The sequence below is a fragment of the Chinchilla lanigera genome, unplaced genomic scaffold, assembly GCF_000276665.1.
Source record: "Chinchilla lanigera isolate Chin_1 unplaced genomic scaffold, ChiLan1.0 scaffold00069, whole genome shotgun sequence".
Taxonomy (NCBI): Eukaryota; Metazoa; Chordata; class Mammalia; order Rodentia; family Chinchillidae; genus Chinchilla; species Chinchilla lanigera.
Genome location: NW_004955470.1, coordinates 8,890,534 through 8,909,374, shown reverse-complemented (window position 1 = coordinate 8,909,374; position 18,841 = coordinate 8,890,534). Strand labels below are relative to the sequence as shown.

The following is an 18,841-nucleotide window of genomic DNA, read 5'->3' as shown; positions in this document are numbered from 1 at the left end:
GAATCCTCAAAATCTTTTTCTATTGTGTTACTCCATTATAGTTAAAAGAATATTTTGTATGATTTAAATTTTTATTTTACTGAGGTTTATTTTGTAGAGTAACACATCATCTATAGCAGAGATTTTTCCATTCATGCTTGAGAAGATGTGGAATGGTATAAAGACTTCTGCTTGAGTTAAATCCTGGAGTGTTCGTGAATTCCTACCATCTTGGTTAATGAAACTCTGTATCATTTCTAATGTTTCTCTTTTCCTCCTTTTTAAAAAATTCTCTTTAATGGTTTGATCAATCCTGTATTCTTACATCTTATAATCTGAGCAACTTCGTTGAAGGTAACGATATGTAATATAACAACCACTGTTAATTCCTATCATCTTGTTTTGAAACCCTGTGTCATTTTTATTGTTTTTGTTTTGTTTTGCTTTTGTCTATGTTGCCGTTATTTTATTATTTTTTATTCTCTTTAAAATGAAAAAAATCCTGGAATACTCAAGTTTTTTACTTCCTTTTTCATATTTACCTGGCTGTTGCACAAATTATCAAAAGTAGGATATTAAGGTTTCCAGTTTTTGTTATCCATTTTTCCCTTTAAATGGTTGTGTACCAACGTATACATGCTTAAAATTATTATATATTTCTGACTTCTTGACTATGTATGCCTAGAAACTGAAATTCTACTGACATCTACTTTGAAATGTGTTAGCTTCGTATTGGTAGAACTACTCCAGCTTTTCTTTGACTGCTATTAACCTGAGGTAGTAACTTGAACAGTGACCATCGAAATGTCAAATTCTAATCCCTGAAATTTACACATGTTACCTTAACAGGTGATTGAGCACAATGATATAGTGAGATTATCCTGGCCTATCCATGTGAAATCTAAATCTAATTACAAGCATCCTTGAAGGCAAAGTTAGGGGCTGCACACCAAAGACAAAGAGACAGCATGACCAGAGAAGCAGAGGTGGGAACTGTGTGGCTATAAGTCCAGGGCTTCCTGCAGCCACCGAAGGTGGGAAGCAGCAAAGAACAGATGTCTGCTCAAGGCCTCCACTGCTGGTTCCATCCAGCCCACACCCTTCTTTCAGCACAGTGAGACTGACCCCCAACAGCTGCCCTCCAGAGCTATAACACTAGATTTGTCTCTTTTAAGCCATCTAGTTACTGGTAATTTGTCATGGTACCACTGGGAAACAAATCCAGATTTTAGTACTAGGAAACAGCATGCAGCTGCACCAGATATATATGACAACAACAACAACAACAAACTAAAGATATAGAAGTGGCTTTGTAACTAGGTAATGTGGACAGGCTGAAAGTTTTGAAGTACACGGTGGGAAAAAAGTGGTGGCAATAACAGATTAACATTAGAAACGTGGCTGGTAGCACACTTCTGGTGAAGTCCTAGAAGGAAGTGGGGAGCATGGGAAAACAAGCATGTGCTGCATAATAAAGCCTGTGTTCTAGAGAATACATGTGCGCTTGTGGCCATGACGCTGGTAGAAATATGAACTTTAAAAGATGTTCCTAATGAGGTCTTAGCAAGAAATGAGAAACATTTTATTAGAAACTGGAGGAAAGGCAGTCATTTTTGTACAGTGGCCAAAAATTTAGCTGAATTTAGTCTGCAGTTGTGTAGGAAACAGAATCTGTTAGCTGAGGACATGGACAAAGAAATGTTAAGCACAAAGGAAATAACATTTCTTTATATGGGAAATTATCAACCAATCCACATTTAAAAAACACAACAGCAACAGACAAACACAATTAGATACAGTCACAGTTAGCAAAGTATTCTTTAAGGAGAAGCCAAAGATGTGGCTGGGCAACCTTCTGCTAGTGTTAAAGAGATCGTGATTCGCTCAGTCATCTCAGCTCAGACCAAAACTTGAGCTAAGACTACTGAGGAAAAACCTGTGGTGGACCTTCTGGTTGGTTTCAATAGCTTTAATACCCATTAGGAATATAAGAAATGTACAACATATATGAAAAGATTATATTAGCAGATACATTGGTGCTTGGGTATAAATGGGATGAGATGACAAAAAGTTTTAAGATTTGTAAATTTCTACAACCAGTAGAAAGTTTATAAAGCTACTGAAGTGCAAAATTATGATGTTTTCTTTAAAAGAATTTGTTGAAGGGAAGATCTTGGATCCTACAGGATGAAATTAGTTGTGAAAAGCAAAGCCATGACCTCAGAGGGCAGAGGTACAGACTCAGAGGATGAACCCAAAAGTTTGAAGATTATTCTAACTGTTGAAATCTATTGAATTCACCCCTTTGGATTTTTATTTTTAATTGCTTGGAGATAACTCCTTTCTACCTAAAATTTCCCTCATTTGTAGAATAAATATGTTCATCATTTATACTACCTCTATCCCATGATTGTATTTTAGAAGCCAATAAATTATTTTCTACTTTCACAGGAGATGATTTCTGTCCTACATTGACTAATGCCTGAAGTTGCACTCATATTTGACTTATAGGTGATTTATATGGTTGTATGGAAGTATTTTAAATGCATAATATTTATATGAGCTTCTAATGCTGAAATAGGTTGAGAATTATGAGAATGTTGACATGGGGTGTATGTTTCTGTATGTGGGGTGGGTGTGAACCCATAGAGGCTAGAGGAATGCTCTCAGTGGGCTGAATATTAGCCCCAGAAATTAATGACAGCCTGAACCCTGGAGCCTATAAATGTTTCCCTATCTGAAATAAGGTCTTTGTAGAAGGAATTAAGTCATCAACCTTAACATGAGAGGTCATCCTGGATGATCTGGGTGGCTTCTAAATCCAATCAAATGTCCCTGTAAGAAAGAGGTAGAGGAAGTTTTGACTCAGAGAGAAGGGAACAATGAGACCAAAGAAACAGTGATGGAAGTGATGCAGCCACAAATCCAAGATTCCTAACAGTTCCCTCCACCTGTAAAAGACAGGGTGGTTCCTATCTAGGGCTCTCTTATGAGTGTGATCTTCCTGACACTTTAGCTTCTGTCCAGTGAAGTTGCTTTTAGTCGCAGACAGAAATCTAAATTTATCATTCATAAATTAAATATAAATGGATTGAAGGATCCATTTGGTCCAGTGAAATTGATTTTAGTCATCTGATCTCCAGAACTTTGAGGAAATAAATGTTTGTTGTTTAAGACATCTAGTTTGCTTTAATATCTTATGGTAACTTTGGGAAACTAAAACTCATAATTTACATGACATAGCTTTGGTTCAAACCATTTCTACTTTGAATCTGGCATTCATATCTTGTGAATAGGATATGAATTGATTTTGTTTTTTATCCAATCTGAAAAATTAACTTTTGTTTGGGTTTTTCATTTCACTTACATTTAATGTTATGAATGATATTTTTGGATTTTTGCCTGCAAATTTATTTTTTATTCTTCATATGCTGTATTTTTTATTCACTATTTCTCTTCTAAGCATAAATTAAGATCTTTTGGTGTAACACTTTACTCCTTTAATACTTTTCATTTTTTGTTATTTACTTAGTAGCTGCTTTGGGACTCACGATATAGATCTTAATTTATTAGAATCTATTTCAGATTTACACTAACTAACTGAAGGAGGTCTTTATCCACTATGCATTATTACTGTGCATTACCTTTGTATAATTTGCAAGTTCAACAATCAACAGTATCTTTACACAATTTTATGTGTTTTAAAAAACCTACAGTGAGGAAGAGGAGAAACTATCATTTGATATATTCACTGGATGTGACATTTTAGATTTACTTCACTTTGTATGCATTCTTATGAGGTGAAACATCCTTATTAAACATTAGATTTACTTTCATGCATCTCTTTTATATTTTATTTTAAAAACATTACATTTGTAAATGTTATAGGTCCAATTTATTGTATGTTGTTTTCTGCAGCTATTTTTTGATTCAGCCACACAGAGAAGAAATATGCATTTGGGTAGTATTTTATCAGTTCACCATTTTCTTGCTAGTGGTATTGATTTTTTCATGTGGAATTGAATTAAACTAGATCACTGATTTTTAGCTGAAGTCCTTTCTAATGAGCGTTTTGCAGCCATGGTCTCTGGTAAACCTCCTGTCCTGCAGCTTAGCACAATGCCCTCACACAACTACCAGCCTCTCATTTAGGTCTTAACTTTCTCCCTCTATTTTAAATGAGGCTTCTTCACAGACTTGTTCTGAGGTAGAGCCTTTATTCTCCAAGCAAACTGGGACCAACACAGTCAGAAGTTCAGTGTTGTAATAACCCAAGTGACATTTCATGTATAAGAAACTTGTTAAAACTATGAATTTAAACACACATACATGGGGCTGGGGATTTAGCTCAGTGGCACAGCGCCTGCCTTGCAAGAGCAAGGTCATGAGTTTGATTCCCGATACCAGAAAAAAAACAAAAACAAAAACAAAAAATCAACAACAACAAAAAACACACATACACATAGAGGCATGTGTATACAAAGACTACTTCCCCAAGTGAGAATGTCACCTTTCATACTTCCAGACTGCTCTTTCTTAACAATAGACAAGATTGCTGATAATTCTGCTACACAATTTTTTTATGAAGAGCATTTTTGTAATAATATCTGAATGTTTCTTTCAAATGATTGAATTCCTAAACTGTCTCTATAAATTTGGACCATTTCGTTTTTAATTCCTTCATTTAAAAGTGAACCATTCGACACCTGTTATATGGCAGATGGGAAATAAAGATAGAAATGGGAGCTTCTCTCTTCATTTTGATATTTTCCTTTCATTTTAGAGACTCTTGCATTTGAAGAGACTGATATAGCACAGTGGAGTAGCGTTGTTTAGAAAATTCTGTTATTATCATGTCAGACTTCAGCCTGTCTTTTCTCTTTCTCCACCATTTCCTTGTTAATTCCATTACCACCCCTCTCCAAATTATAAATAATGCTGCAGAACCAGTATATTAACTATTTTAGAGTAAGGGCAATTAATAGAAATATAATGTGAATCATTTATAAATGTTTATGTTAAGCATTTTATTTTCAGATAACTCTAGACTCATCATTTTGTTTCCTTCAAGTGATGACACCTTGCAGAACTCTAGTACCCTTTCTCAACAAAGGTATATGCTTTACGTTACAACCCACCAACATTATTTAAATTCCTCAAATTTTACCTGTATCCATTTCTGTGTGTGTTTACTGAGTGTGTTTAATTTCATGCAGGCTTATCCCATGTAAATTCTTGTATTTACTACCAGTCAAGGTACAGAATATTTATATCACCTCAATGATTTTTTGTGTTTTTTTTTTTTTTATAACAGACCTACCTTTTCTATTTCTTTGCTAAGATTTTATGTTTTCTTTTCAAAAAATTTGTAATTAAATGTTGAAGCATTGTTATGATAACTGCTTCAAAAATGCCCATCAATAGATGCATGAATAAAGAAACTGTGGTATTTAAATACAAGGGAACACTGCTCTGCCTCAAACCAGGGTAAAATGAGACATTTTTAGGTAAATGGATATATCTAGAGACCATAATTTAAAGTGAAATAAACCAGATACACAAGTTGAAATATCACGTTATGTCTTTTGCATGAGCAATCTAAAGTGTAAATAAGGAGCCGGATGGAGGGTGCATACAGAAAATGAGGAAAATTTGTTTAAATGAGAAGAGGAATAAAGGGTGAGGAGAGGGGGAAGGGACAGAAGGGAAAACAGAGAATTGAAGGAGAAAATGGAAACAGAGATTTTGTAAATGAGAAGGGGAAGGAGGGTGGAAGGGATGAGAAGAGAATAAAAAAAGAATTATGCTATATTATGTACAGGTATAAATTCCCCATGATGAATGTGATCATTACGTATGGCAAACGTAATAATATAAGTAAATTAAGATAATTTACAATGAAAAAATAAAAGGGATTATCTTGTTTCAGCTAAAAAATAATCCCTCTTAGACAATTGTAACACTGGAATCCTTTCAGAGTTGGTATCGAATATTCAACTTTTTTTATTTTTTCCTAAATGTTTTAAGGTTATCTAGTTTGGTCTGATGAGGACTCTCAACTAAATTCTGCGTATTTTCACTATTGTATAAGAGAACTATGGGCCCAAATGAAGTTGCTTACTCCAGTTGGAACCCTTCAGCTATTGCTCTAAGTTTGTAAGTTTTAGTTCTAGTGGAAATTATATTTTCAGAGCTGCCATGATGCTGTCTTGTCTGCTTTGTATACGAGATGTGATAAAAATTAGTTAATATTGACGTTTTTGTTTTGATATGTATTACAGCAAAAGACATTGCCATTAATCATCCTCCAAATACTCTCCCCGGCTTCAAACCCACATACCACTAGTTCATGGCACTTTCTGAAGCAGTTCTGGAAGTGCTGGTTTGTGTCTTAAACTGTGCTGCCATAGCTGCCTCAGTGTTTGGAACTGATTCCAAGCCTTGAGCTTTCATGCTCACTTTGAGTCTATGGAAGAGCCAGAAGTTGCAAGGTACCAGGTCCAATAAAAAGGTGGATAAGGGCACACTGTAATGTTTATAGGAGCCTGCTTTGTCTTGGATGGCACTGACCAGGAACATTCACCACATTTTTTATCACACCTCATAAAGACACTCAAGAAAGACAGTTTACAGTACTCCTTCAGAAAGTGGCAGGAACAGTGGGATAAGGGTGCTTGAAGTGAGCAGGGGTACTTTCAGGGAGGTCGGCAGCAATGTGTTCTTTACTATCAAAAATATTCGATGTGTATATTTACCTTACATTTGTCTCACTTTGTGTGTTGCTGCTCAGCTCTTCCTGGTTGTCCTGGTCCTCTGCAGGAGGGGAAGGAAGTATCTGACTTATGCATCCTTCCCATCCTGGGTTGCTCAGGGCTGCTGTCTTCCAGTCACAGGTCTTTGGGTAATGTGGGAAAGTATTGTGTCCAGTAGAACAAGAGGGATTTTCCCACAGGGGTAGTTAATGATGCCCTTGGACAGTGTTGATGAGATCTCTCACTGTACAGAGGGGAGGAGTGAGACCATTTTTTGTCCCCTTCTACCTCTAGGTTGCTGTTCAGAAGTGCTGGAAGTGAGTCTTTTTTTTTTTTTGCTTAGGTGGAGTCATATGATCCAGGGTCATGATGTTGTAATTTCAGTGTTGGGATCCCTGAGGTCTTTTCCTCTGCTTTTTCCTTTCAACGTTGTTGCTTCTTGCACTATTTCCAGGTTTAAAATTTTACTTAATGGGTTAGAGTAGGGAAAATAATGAATACACCAACTTGTACAGAGGACTCACCTCCATGCACCAAGCTTTTAATTTATGATTGTGATGGTACAAAATAAACGGAGCAGGTGAAATAAATTTTAACACATTTTATTTAGCCAAATATATCCATGATATTGTTTCATCATGAAATCATAAACATTAAGACCATTTACATTCTCTTTCTGCCAGTATTTGAAAGTTAGTGTGTGTTTGACATGCACAGCTAGTTACAATTCAGAGGAATCTTGTTTCCTTCCTGTACTCAATAACCTCTTGTCACGAGTGACTACCATGTTCAGCAGTACAATTCAACACCTTTTAATTAATTATATGCACAGCAATTGTTATGGTTTTTAAAAATGGCTGATAACATTTCTCCTGTGTGAGACCTATTCTGATGACGATGGTGACACAATGCTCCCTCATCCTTTTCACTGCTAAATTTTAGTGGGCACAGATTTAAGCTTAATATTCCATTCTCAGGGGAGGCTTTCTCAACTCCCAACCTGAGTCAGATCTTCCTGTTAATTTCTCCTACCATGGATTATGTTGTTCCCATGTAACCTTTATTCTGATTTTATACAGTGTCTTTAACTCTGTAACTAGCTGTTTGTTGTCTACACTCCCTTTTTGTGTGCACTGCATGAAAACTGGATTTGATTTGTCTTTATTTGCTTTATCCCCCATGCCAAGTACATTATTTATTGTTCAATGAATAGTTGACTTTACTAATTCACATAATGAAGGCTAAAACAAAATGCTCCTTCTTTGAACACAAGATAATCATGAAATTTGAAAATGGTTAGTTTTGAAATTCTAAAGGAATAATTTCTACAAGTTACACTTTTGTTTAACACAGATCTGTTGCTTATTTTTTTGGTAAAATGAAATTTACCTAAAACATTTACATGATACATATTTTGTGTTCATAATCTCAAATTTTATGTTTGCAATAAAAATTTAAAAAAATGCATTCCCAGAGTGGCTCTACAAAAGGTGGGTTCTGCAGAAGAGTGCTTACTAATGTTAGATAATAATCGGAGATCAAGATGATTTCCTTTGTGGCTTTGTTCTTGTGTTCTCTTTCATCAATGATTTGAAACATGATGATTGAAACCATGTTAAAGAACTAGAAAGAAGACAAGCAAAAGCATCCCTGATTAGTGAATCTCAACTTTATTTCAATCAGGCTGTCTGAATTATTTCCCGTAAGGTTTGTTCTATGTTCTTATATCCAACAACTTCTTATATCATACTATACAGAAATGCTTATTTTTCACTAGATTTGTATGACTGTAGCAAAATAAATTCCAGAAATAATATGGAAATAAAAAAGTCTATATAACTTTTGTATCTTCAGCATGTCATCAGATCAGAAGATTTTATTTGGACAGCCTTGATAAACTTGAGTATGTATGCATTTGTGTTTGTTACTTTAGGGGGTCACCTTAAGTAAATCTGAATCCAGAGTGAAATTTTCCCATGCTGCTTAGCACATATGGAAGCAGCACTGGCACAAAATACCTGCCATTCACAACATAAAGGAAAAAGCTTTATTTTGGCTCATCTTTTCAGAGGGTTCAGTTCATGGTCAACTGGCTCCAGAGCAGTAACATCATGGTGGAAGGGTGTGGCGAGGCAGAGCATATCTGCTCATTTCATGATGGCCAGGAAGCAGAGAGATGGGGAACTGGGTCAGAAAGGAAGAGTTGGTAACCAGGTGCAATCTCCAAAGCTATGCTTCTCTAACACATTCAGACACACCCAGAAGTACGCTTCAGGAATCCTGCTTATCTTTCAAGTCGATCAAGTTGACAATCCAGCATGTCACACCACCATCCTACTTACATGAAATGAGATGGGATTTTAACTCCTTATAATCCTCTTTTCCCCACTTATATTTTCAATATCATAGTATCTTTAAAATTGTAAGCTACCTCATATCCAAATATCAGTGTGCTTTGATTAACTCCTATTTGTGGATATATGGATATATATATATATAACTAATATGTGTAAAGTTATTTACAATTAGATGTAGATACATGTTTTGAGAGATATAAATATATTATATAGATAAATATTCAACACTATATACTCTTTTATCTTTACACACATTGTTTTTCCATAGATTATCAAAATGAGAAATGCAATTCAGTATATGTGGATTTTTCTCCTGTAATTTAGCTCTCAATTTCTCCATGCATATTTTAATAATTTGTTTTTTTATTTTAAATAGAGTAGTAGATGAGAAACAAACAAACGAAGAAATAGAGCAGTAGCAGCATACCTGTATCACAAACATAAACAAATCAAAGCAAGAACATTCAAAGTGATACAGTCTCAAGACAAAATACTATGAATCAACTGTGGTTGCTACATTACATATTGCTATCCTCAACTACATTGCTCAGATTACCAGATGTAAGAATGAAAGAGTGCTCAAACCATTATAGGGAATAAGAAAATAATTCTTTGATAAAACAGTAGAGATAATAATTTGGTTTGTGTTTTTTTGGTAAGTAAAAAGGACCAGGAGGTGTTTTAATATACTGCTTGAGATATAACTTTGAACAGAGTAGACTTACCCTGTGACACATATGAGTTGATTTGGTATTTTTAGATAGTTCCTTGGTAATCCAGAATGTCTAAATTGATATTAATTATTTTTACATGATAATTACTAAAAAAGTTCATGATATTGTTATGGATTTGGTTATTTAAGCAAACAAAGTATGTTTTTTCTGTTATTTGAAAATCCTTATCCAGGTATATAATATCCTTACAGCTGGCAATATTCCCATTCACACACCATTGTAAAAGATCACTAGAAATGATCCTCCTTAATGAGATTTTGTAGCATGCCCATCAAATGCACACCATGCACTAGGCACACACCTAAGATAATTCCGCCCATTACTGGAGATAGGGTTCCAGTATGAGACGATAGTCTCTTCATTCCAAATGAGCTTACACTGAACTGCATTGCACCTGAGCATTATTTGGGTTCTTGGTACAAATCGCTTCAAGAGTATGAGCACAGTGGTTCTTTTTTATCATTACTTATTTTTAAACAATCTGAGGTGAAAGTACAGAAACTATTGAATATGCATTGGTTGTGGAAAAAAGAATCTCATTATCTGAACACATCTCTCCCCCAGTGGCCCCCAGAACTGTTGTTAGGAGGAATTAGAGGTCTTTCTTGTCCTTCTGGCCAGATCAGACGCATTTTTGTATCAGTGAAGTCTGTTTCAAGGGCACCTTGCCAAAATGATAATTTACCACAAACAAAATAAACAAGACGGAAGATGGGATATTAAATATTGGCAGAAGAGCGGAGAGTTTGCAAAGGATGAGTAAATTCTCTCCCAGCTCCACGATGCTGCCTCTGCCAAAGCAAACGCTGGTAACAAAAACCTCTGCCGGTTTGAAACACATGTAAAATAATTGATTTCACTTCAAAACATTGCGCACGTAGGCTCACAAACATATTTGTATATATCAAAAGCTATGGTTAAAACTTAACCTATCACCAGAGCAATTAAAATTTTCTGAAAAATAACTTACAATATGGCTTTTCCCTTCAGGTCTCAAGTTTTTCCAAAACGAAAGTACTCAAGCTTTCTCCCCCAGATTCAACATCATCTCTGGCAGCTGTCACCAAGAAAACTGCAGAGAGAAACATGCATCTTGCTTTTCAAAAATTCCTAGAGGCCAAAGTGATTTGATCAATTTAAAACCCAGTGGAGATACACCACTCGCAGCGTGCCTGTGTCAACTGCGGAGGTGTGGAGTGAAGAAGGGTTTAGAGGACTGGGATAAAGACATCGATGTGGCAGAGGCAGTTGGCAGGAGAGAGTCAGTGAGGTATCAGAGAAATTGACCCGAAAGGCACAGAATGAAAACCAAGCTCCTCCCAGCAGTAAAGGACCCTCCTGGGTGAAATCCCACATTACCCATTGCAAAAGTGTGCTATAGTCATGGGAAAAGGAGGGCGAACATATATAGGCAGGGAGGAAAGGCTCCACAGAGAAGGAAATGAAAGCAGTAGACACGAGGGAGATGGGTTTAAAACTCTGCCTCGCAGGAATGTTTATGACACGACAGACAAAATCACATATGAAGGATGGGCCCCCGCACAGGGAAGTGGGGAGAAATGAGAGCAGCAGGTATGGGTAAGAGGGGGCACGAAAGCAAAGTCAGAGATAGACGAGCTGGAGTGCAAATCCTCAGACAGGGTTGCCAAGAAATTTAATCAGAAAAAGAGAGGAGCAGAGAGACACTTAGAGAATGAGAGTGAGGAGTCCTGTGGCTCTCGGTGGCGCTCACTGGGAGAAGATGGAGGAAGGTAATGAGGTGTGGGCAGGGTAATTGAGAAGGGAGCAGGAGGGATCTAAAACACATGAATAACCAACGCAGGGTTAAGAGACCATTTGACAATTATTTTGTAGTAACTGGCTGGTGATAATTGGAGCTGGGAGGAAAATGGAATGCTGCGAGTACGCCTAGACCCCAGGCAAAAGAAACACAGGAAACACTAAAACAACTGTCACATTGCGGCTCGGTGGAATACAGGATGGAGGGTTTTATTTTTACGAACTTTGTTATGATTTTAATAACTGCCCTCCTTCTACATAGAAGCCTGAAGCTCAGACCTTAAATAGGAAGCACTCTTTCTCTTCGTGCCTTGGTGCTTCTGTGTGTGTGCACACCCACAAGCGTGTGTTCTCACAATCAAACTCGTACTGATATTCACATCATTGTGACACCTACTCAGGACGCAGTTAGGTTCTAGCTCTGGGAATGAAACAATCCTTTCTCCAAGAGACGCACAATGTAGGAACTGGGGAGATGGATACTTCGTAAACAGCCTATCAAGTAGGCAATTGCTCCCCTAGTAATGTAAACGGAATAATGAGGAAACTTATAGAATAGAAGCAATTATTCGGCTTGGGCAGGAAGTCCCATGCTGTCTCAGTTAATTAAATAATTTGTTTAAAATAAGGGTTGGTCTCTGTATATCATACCTTTATTACCATCTTAACCAAGTTTTACATCCCCAGCACTAGATCCTGGCATGGAGCTCTTTCTACCCAGGACTCATTGGAGGCCAAGTGTGGGGAGTTTTTCTCATACTACCTAGTTCACTCTCCAGACACCATCCCTATGTCCAGGAATTCACTTCTTTTTTGGAGCTGACCTCCTGGGGCCATCATAGACTTTCCAGATGAAGTGTTCAGCCCCCTACGAATGCCACACTTCCATGCCAACTGCAAGTCTCTGGCCTCTTGTATTTCTAGTGAATTGTTATAAAGTCAAAGGTCATTTGCAGGATTGGCTCACAGGACTCAGAGAGGCACTTTACTTATTATTACCTATTTAATATAAAGGATCCACTCAGGAAGAACAAAATGCAAGCAGTGCCTTAGCAAGGCACAGAAGGAGGGCACCATGGGACTCGTGTGCTCTCCTTGGGCACAGGACCCTCCCGGTCACATGGTGTGTTCCCCAACCTGCAGACTCTCTCAAACCATTATTCAGGGGATTTTATGGAGACTGTAACATGTAGACATTCAAATAGGGAGACTAATTCAATCTCCTGCTGCTTCCCCTCCCTGGAAGTCTAGGCTGGAACATAAAGTCTTCACCCTTGAATCCCATGGTTGGCTTTGTAGCAGCCAGGTCCATGCTGAACCCACCTAGGGGCCAGCCAGAGTCACCTCTTGAGTGATAACTGAAAAGGGCATTTTTAAAAATGACAAAATGTGATCCTCTTACCCCATCTCTTCCTAGGGAATTACACAAGGTTTGGATGCATCAGCTACAGGAGACAGAGACTGCACTTCTTATAATCACGCTGCCACTGTTGGTTCTGGAGTAATTGCCATCTCTTATTTCTCTTGTCCCTGCCCTCTTCCCTGGAAAGATCACCTTCACTAAGCTCCCTTCAGGCCTGTGCTGTTTCCAAGGTTTCCGGCATAGTGTGGAGGGACCAGTCTTCTCCTCCTGATATATTCAGATAATGCGCTTCTCTTTGCTTTGTGGCTTAAAAATGCATTATAACTAAGCATGAGCAGCAATAAACTACTTTTCCTTTTGTTCCTAAAATGCTTCCTATTTATAGGTAGATCACAGAACTCCTCCATTCCTGCACTTAGATTGAGATTTTATCAGCGGCCTGATCTCATTTTATTGTACTGTGTTGTGTCATATGGTATTGTATTTTGCATTAGATATAATTTACATTGCAGAGGGCAGAATAAGAAGTGTTAAATAAAAAATAGAATTGCTTCCAGGGCTTCTACTCAAATACATGGAACTCTTAATTTTGCAGTCCCTGGAAAATGTGTTTCAGGTGAATGCTGCAGCTTCTTAACTTTTCTTTGTATATCTCACAACAGAATTTTATTTAGTAAGTGACACCAAACTTACTAGTGGCAGTTTTGATAAACTGCTGCTCATAATTACATTTCCTTCACATGTTGAGTGTTCACGGAGCCAGGAGTGCTCTCTCAGGTGGAGCATATGATGAAAACTCTTACCCAAATAGACAGTGTTTAATATTAGCAGCACAGTTTATAGTCAGGTGACATGAACGTAACATGAAGAAAAGCTTTTAGTGTTATTATATGGTATGGATACACTACACATCTTACTGGGAAGTTCTTTCATCAGGAATGTGTAGCATGTATTTTGTTGTGTCAAAGAACTGGACACCAACAAATTAAAGGGGGAGAGGTTTATTTGGCTCACAGTTTATAGAAGTTTCCGTCCATAGTCAGCTGGCTCCAAAGCAGGGTGGCATGGCAGAGGAGAACCAGTCCATGGCAGGGCAGGCAGGAAGCTGAGAGAGACTATGGGAGGAGGAGGAAGATAAACCCCTCCAGGCCACACCTTCAGTAACTTACCTCCTCCCACAAGGGTTGACCTTCCTATTTATAGGTCAAACATAAATCCAGCTATAAACCCACTTGGGGACTAATTCAGTGACAAGTATCACATGCCCGTGATCCAGTCACCTTCCCAGGTCCCCACCTATGAGCACATGAGTCTTTAGGGGGACATCTATATATGAGCCACAACACCATGTCAAAGACCGCTCAGAATTCTCAAATAGCCCAGCTTTCATCTTTGTGTATTAAGTCTCAGGAAACTACAACTGTGCTGATATATGAAAGGCCTGCCCAGTGGAAAAACTTCAACATGCTTTAAAATATTTGGTAAGAAACAATTTTACATGTGACTGGAAAAGAAACTTGATCCTTCTCGTGTGTCATGACACACAGCTGAGCTTTTATTTCTTTTGTAATGAGATCAGCATCCTTTGTAGATATAATAAAAAATATTCTTCAGAGATTATGCTTTATGTGCAAACCTCCCTTGACAATAGTTTCCCATGTGTCCACTGGCTACTTTAAAGTGAACTAAAGCATATTTGCTCAGAGGAAGAGAATGAGAAAGGAGTGCTCAAGGTTTGGTTTTGGTGTCTGCCCATCCTCCTGCTCGGTCTTAACATTTAACTCACTATGGTCTTGGAATGACCTGGGCCAGGCCATTTTATTCTCTGAAATGAGAATGGAATGATGATGGTGGCCCCTACTATGCCCCATGGTGTGTTTAAAGAATCAAACAAGAACATTTTTCTGGAGGTGTCTTGGAATCCACCAAACTTCACCAATGTCTCGTTCTAGGACTTGGCTGGCTGACTTAGGCCTGGTTACCTCACTTCCTTATTCTTAACTTCTTTTTCTGGAAAACAGTGAGAGTAAAATCCCCTACCAGATAGGGCTTGCATGGGACTTACATGAGATAGCATGTGTGAAACATTTAGGAAATTACCTAATCTATGGCCATAACCCAATAAGTGTTTGCTGTCATTATTCTTTCTATGTGAGCATTTACTGTCCTCATGGGGAAGGCAGTGTAACTGAATCACAACCATTGAGTTTCTTTCAAATGCACACTGCATATACTGGAAAGGTGTTTATGGTTCTTACTAAACACTTAAGGCACATATATTTCAGCAGAGAGGATTGTTCTTTCATTAGAGTGTTACTTGAACAGCTCTTTCATAGCGGAGAGATCGCGCTTTGTTGATACATTATATTGAAACTCACTTCATGTCACCTTATGAAACAAATAGTACAAAACAAAAGCAAAGACAACTAATATGTGCCTTCCTCCTTGGTTGCTTGCCTTTGTTATAATCTCTCCAATTCACTGCTCCTGGCACAATGCAGACAATCTCTTAGGAATGCCAAGGCTAAAACTGCAGCGACGAAGGGAAACAAATCTCTGCTAAAAGTTTTAACCAGATTTTCTCCATTTAAAAATGATGATTTATGGTTACAAGTTCTCAGTTTAATATGCATTAAGAATTCAAATGCTGTTGCGATAATTTTTTAGTAAAAGCTGCTTTTTAGGACTACCTTTGCACATTTTCTTCACCAGCAATAATTCTTCATCTATGGAGTAATTTATTTCTTCTGGTTTTAATATGTTACAGATGAATGGTTGTATGTCTTTCCTGTTAGAGCATTACAAGACAGGCCACTTTTGCATTAGGCCGGTGCTACAACAGATACCTGTGGTGCTCTTCATGGTTCATGTGGTACTAATTTAAATGGGAAGTTGCACATATTTCATTGAAACACTTGGTGAAGCCGGCTTTCACAGAAGGGTGCAAATGATGGACTGTTCTCCGCGTGCAGCTGAACTGCTCTAAATGTGTCAGAGAGGGTTATGGATCATTTCATTCACCCATCAACTCTGGTCCGCTGTGTGTACAAATCACAGCGCAGTGTCATCCAACAGAACATTCCTGACAATACTAGAACATTTATAGTACTGCCATTTTTAATAGGAGTTCTGCAACCCAGTTTAAATAGTATGACTTCTTAACACTTTCATTCCTGTTTCTGTGACCTTCTGATCAAGCTGTTTCAGGACTGATCACAGGGTGGACTGAGGTTTCTGATGCCTGTTTGGTGACGAGGTGATAGTTCTGGGGTGATATCATCCCACCTGCTTCACCCTATTGGGTACTAGGGACACATCTTTCTTCCTTCAAAATGAAGCTACCAAGCCTTCCTATTTTTCCTTAGGCATCATCACTCATAACATTTCAAACAGTTTTAGTTCCCAACAAATATAAGTTGGCTAGAAATGTTTTTTGCTTACTAAATTGCATGTCTTACTTTTGCTCATTCTTCTTAGTGATGCAAAGTAAAAAATTTGGTTATGACAATTTTTTTCCTAATTCTGATATTCCTGCCTTTTCCCCACTTTGTGAAGATGTGAGAGTTTAGGAACCACAGAATATAACTGCACGGGAGTTTTTCTCAGCAGAGACAGGCATCTGAACTGCTGGGCAAAACCCAAATCAGAATGAGATTATGAAGATTCCACGTAAGTCCTTCCACATAGTGATATAAGCTTTATGATTATCTCAGCTGGTGTCCCCGTAACGATAGTAGTTAGGTTATATGTAAATAGGTGAAGAAAAGTGATTTATGAGTTAAAGCTTATCTCCAATGCCCAAACTCTAAGATAATTTGAAAGCAAAGTGAAATTATAAATACAGGGAATACTAACACAGCAATGTAAAGCAAGCTTAGGTTTCCTTGGTGTTCCACACAAAACCTTAATCTAGACCTTGTAACAATGCTATTTTATGAAAATTGAGTCACATATAAAAATGCAAACTTTGAAGGATTCCATGTTCTATATCTCAGCACAGGATATTTTAAATTCAAGTAGAAAATAAGCTGTATTTTTTACATAAATAGTCACGATCTTTTACTGGCCATTGTGCTTATTTGCTGGAATAAATAGGAGGATTGTGATTTTAAGAGGGACTACGTTTCTGTAACGTCATTCCAGCCTGAAGTCTCAGGAGCTGTTCTAGCTGAGCAAGACCGGAAAGACGCAGTTGCATGGAAAGTGACGTCAGTAAGGGGATCCGATTATGAGGAAAGGAGCAGACCCTGAGACAAAGCAACAGAACAGTTCCAGCTGGCAACGAAAATGCCTGGGTGACAAACCTTCCTCTGTGGAGAACATCTTCTTATGTAACTCATATAAACCGAAAAGTAACTATCGTTCCCTTCACAATTTGTGTACAGAGAAATGATAGGACAACTTGATATGGCTTGGAAGTTGGAAAATACTCTAAAGACCTAACAAAAACACACATTCTTTTGAATAAATGAAAACTCCACAGTGCAATGACTCCAAAGTCTACGGCACGTCTGGGCTCAGGGCTCTGGTGCTGGGTGTTTGAGCCAGCACGGCTCGGAGTGGAGGGAATTCCATGCACAGAGCTGCCTTGAGGACACACTGAGAGGTGAAGGTGGGCTGAGGGGCCAGGGATGGAAATGGAACCCACCTGACCTCTGTTATTCCTCCTTCATCTGAAGGGCTCAGGAAAAGGAAGAGACTCCGTTCTTGGCCCGGATCAGGGAAAAGGTGGACAGGATGGATCTCCAGAAGAGCCAGCCTCCAGCCCCCCTGGAAAGCTGCCTTAGGTACCTCCGATGGGCAGCCTGTGGCCCACCGATCAGCCCAGTGCCAGCAAGGTGGAAAATTTGGAGCAAATAAGTCTGACCTGGGAGAAAAAGAAATCAGAAAGTAACAAGCAATATGGGCACACAGGAAAACAATATACTGTACTTGCTTCTAATAAATAAAGTAACACTACCAAAACAGTACTCCCTTCTGGTTTTTCAACTTTCATATATAACTTTCAAGGTTATTTTTTTCTGCTGTTCCACTTTTAGAATTTCTTTATTATTGTTCTTCTGGATGTGTGTTTGTGATACAAAATATTTACATCCCTTTCGGGGGTGGAACTTAGAATCTGTGCATGCTGAACACCTGTTCTTCAACTGAGCTGCGTCCTCATCCCTCTACCCTTCCTCATGCCCCAAACTGAGGTACAGCGCCCCATTGAAAAGCCACACAGGAACCCAGGATTGTCCTTAGCAGGAGTCCTGAGCCCTATCATGCAGAAAATAATTTGAGGCTATTTTCTCTGTCCTTTCAAGGTGCACTACTAATATCAAGAAATTAAATTATTACACATGATGAGTGCTGCAGATATTTGGACCTAGCTTCCTGAAGGAACCCTGGGGAAGAATGGCAGATGCCCAGGATCGACATTCTGAGTCTTCCTCCTGGTCAGCCTTGCACTTGGATGGCCTCTTCTGCCAGAGCTTCCATTCATCACCATTGGGATCTGCTATGCATGGAAAAATGCCAAAGCTTTGCCACATCTTCTGAAGATTAATGTTTTCCATAGGCAGATCTCACTCTCCTTGTTCCTAAACGGAGCATGGAGCAGACAGTTCTTGGCACTTGAACAAGTGAATGGATAAAGGGGTAAATTAACATTGGGTGCTGAAAGATTAGTTAATAAAGCAACTCTCAAGTAGAAGGTGTCAGCTTCTTGAAAGGATACTGCTTATCTCTCACTTAGATGGGTTGATTTTTGGTGGTTTGACAGGCTTGCTAATTCAGAAAGGTATTTAAATAGTTCTTTAAAACAGGTAACCCTCAATACTGCCGATTTTCTAATGAACGTGTTAAGGATTTTGATTTCTCTTTTCTTTCTTTCTT

The 18,841-nt window shown here is 38.2% G+C and overlaps 1 long non-coding RNA gene across 1 annotated transcript in view; it reads left to right on the top strand.

Moving 5' to 3' along the window:
- The window catches only part of LOC106150286, a 58,518-nt gene extending 39,880 nt beyond the window's left edge, over window positions 1–18,638 (top strand). Inside the window, exon 3 of the long non-coding RNA XR_001237007.1 lies at window positions 18,271–18,638. This is a non-coding gene — a long non-coding RNA (uncharacterized LOC106150286). The remainder of the gene's footprint in view (window positions 1–18,270) is intronic.
- The last annotated feature ends 203 nt before the right edge of the window (window positions 18,639–18,841 follow it).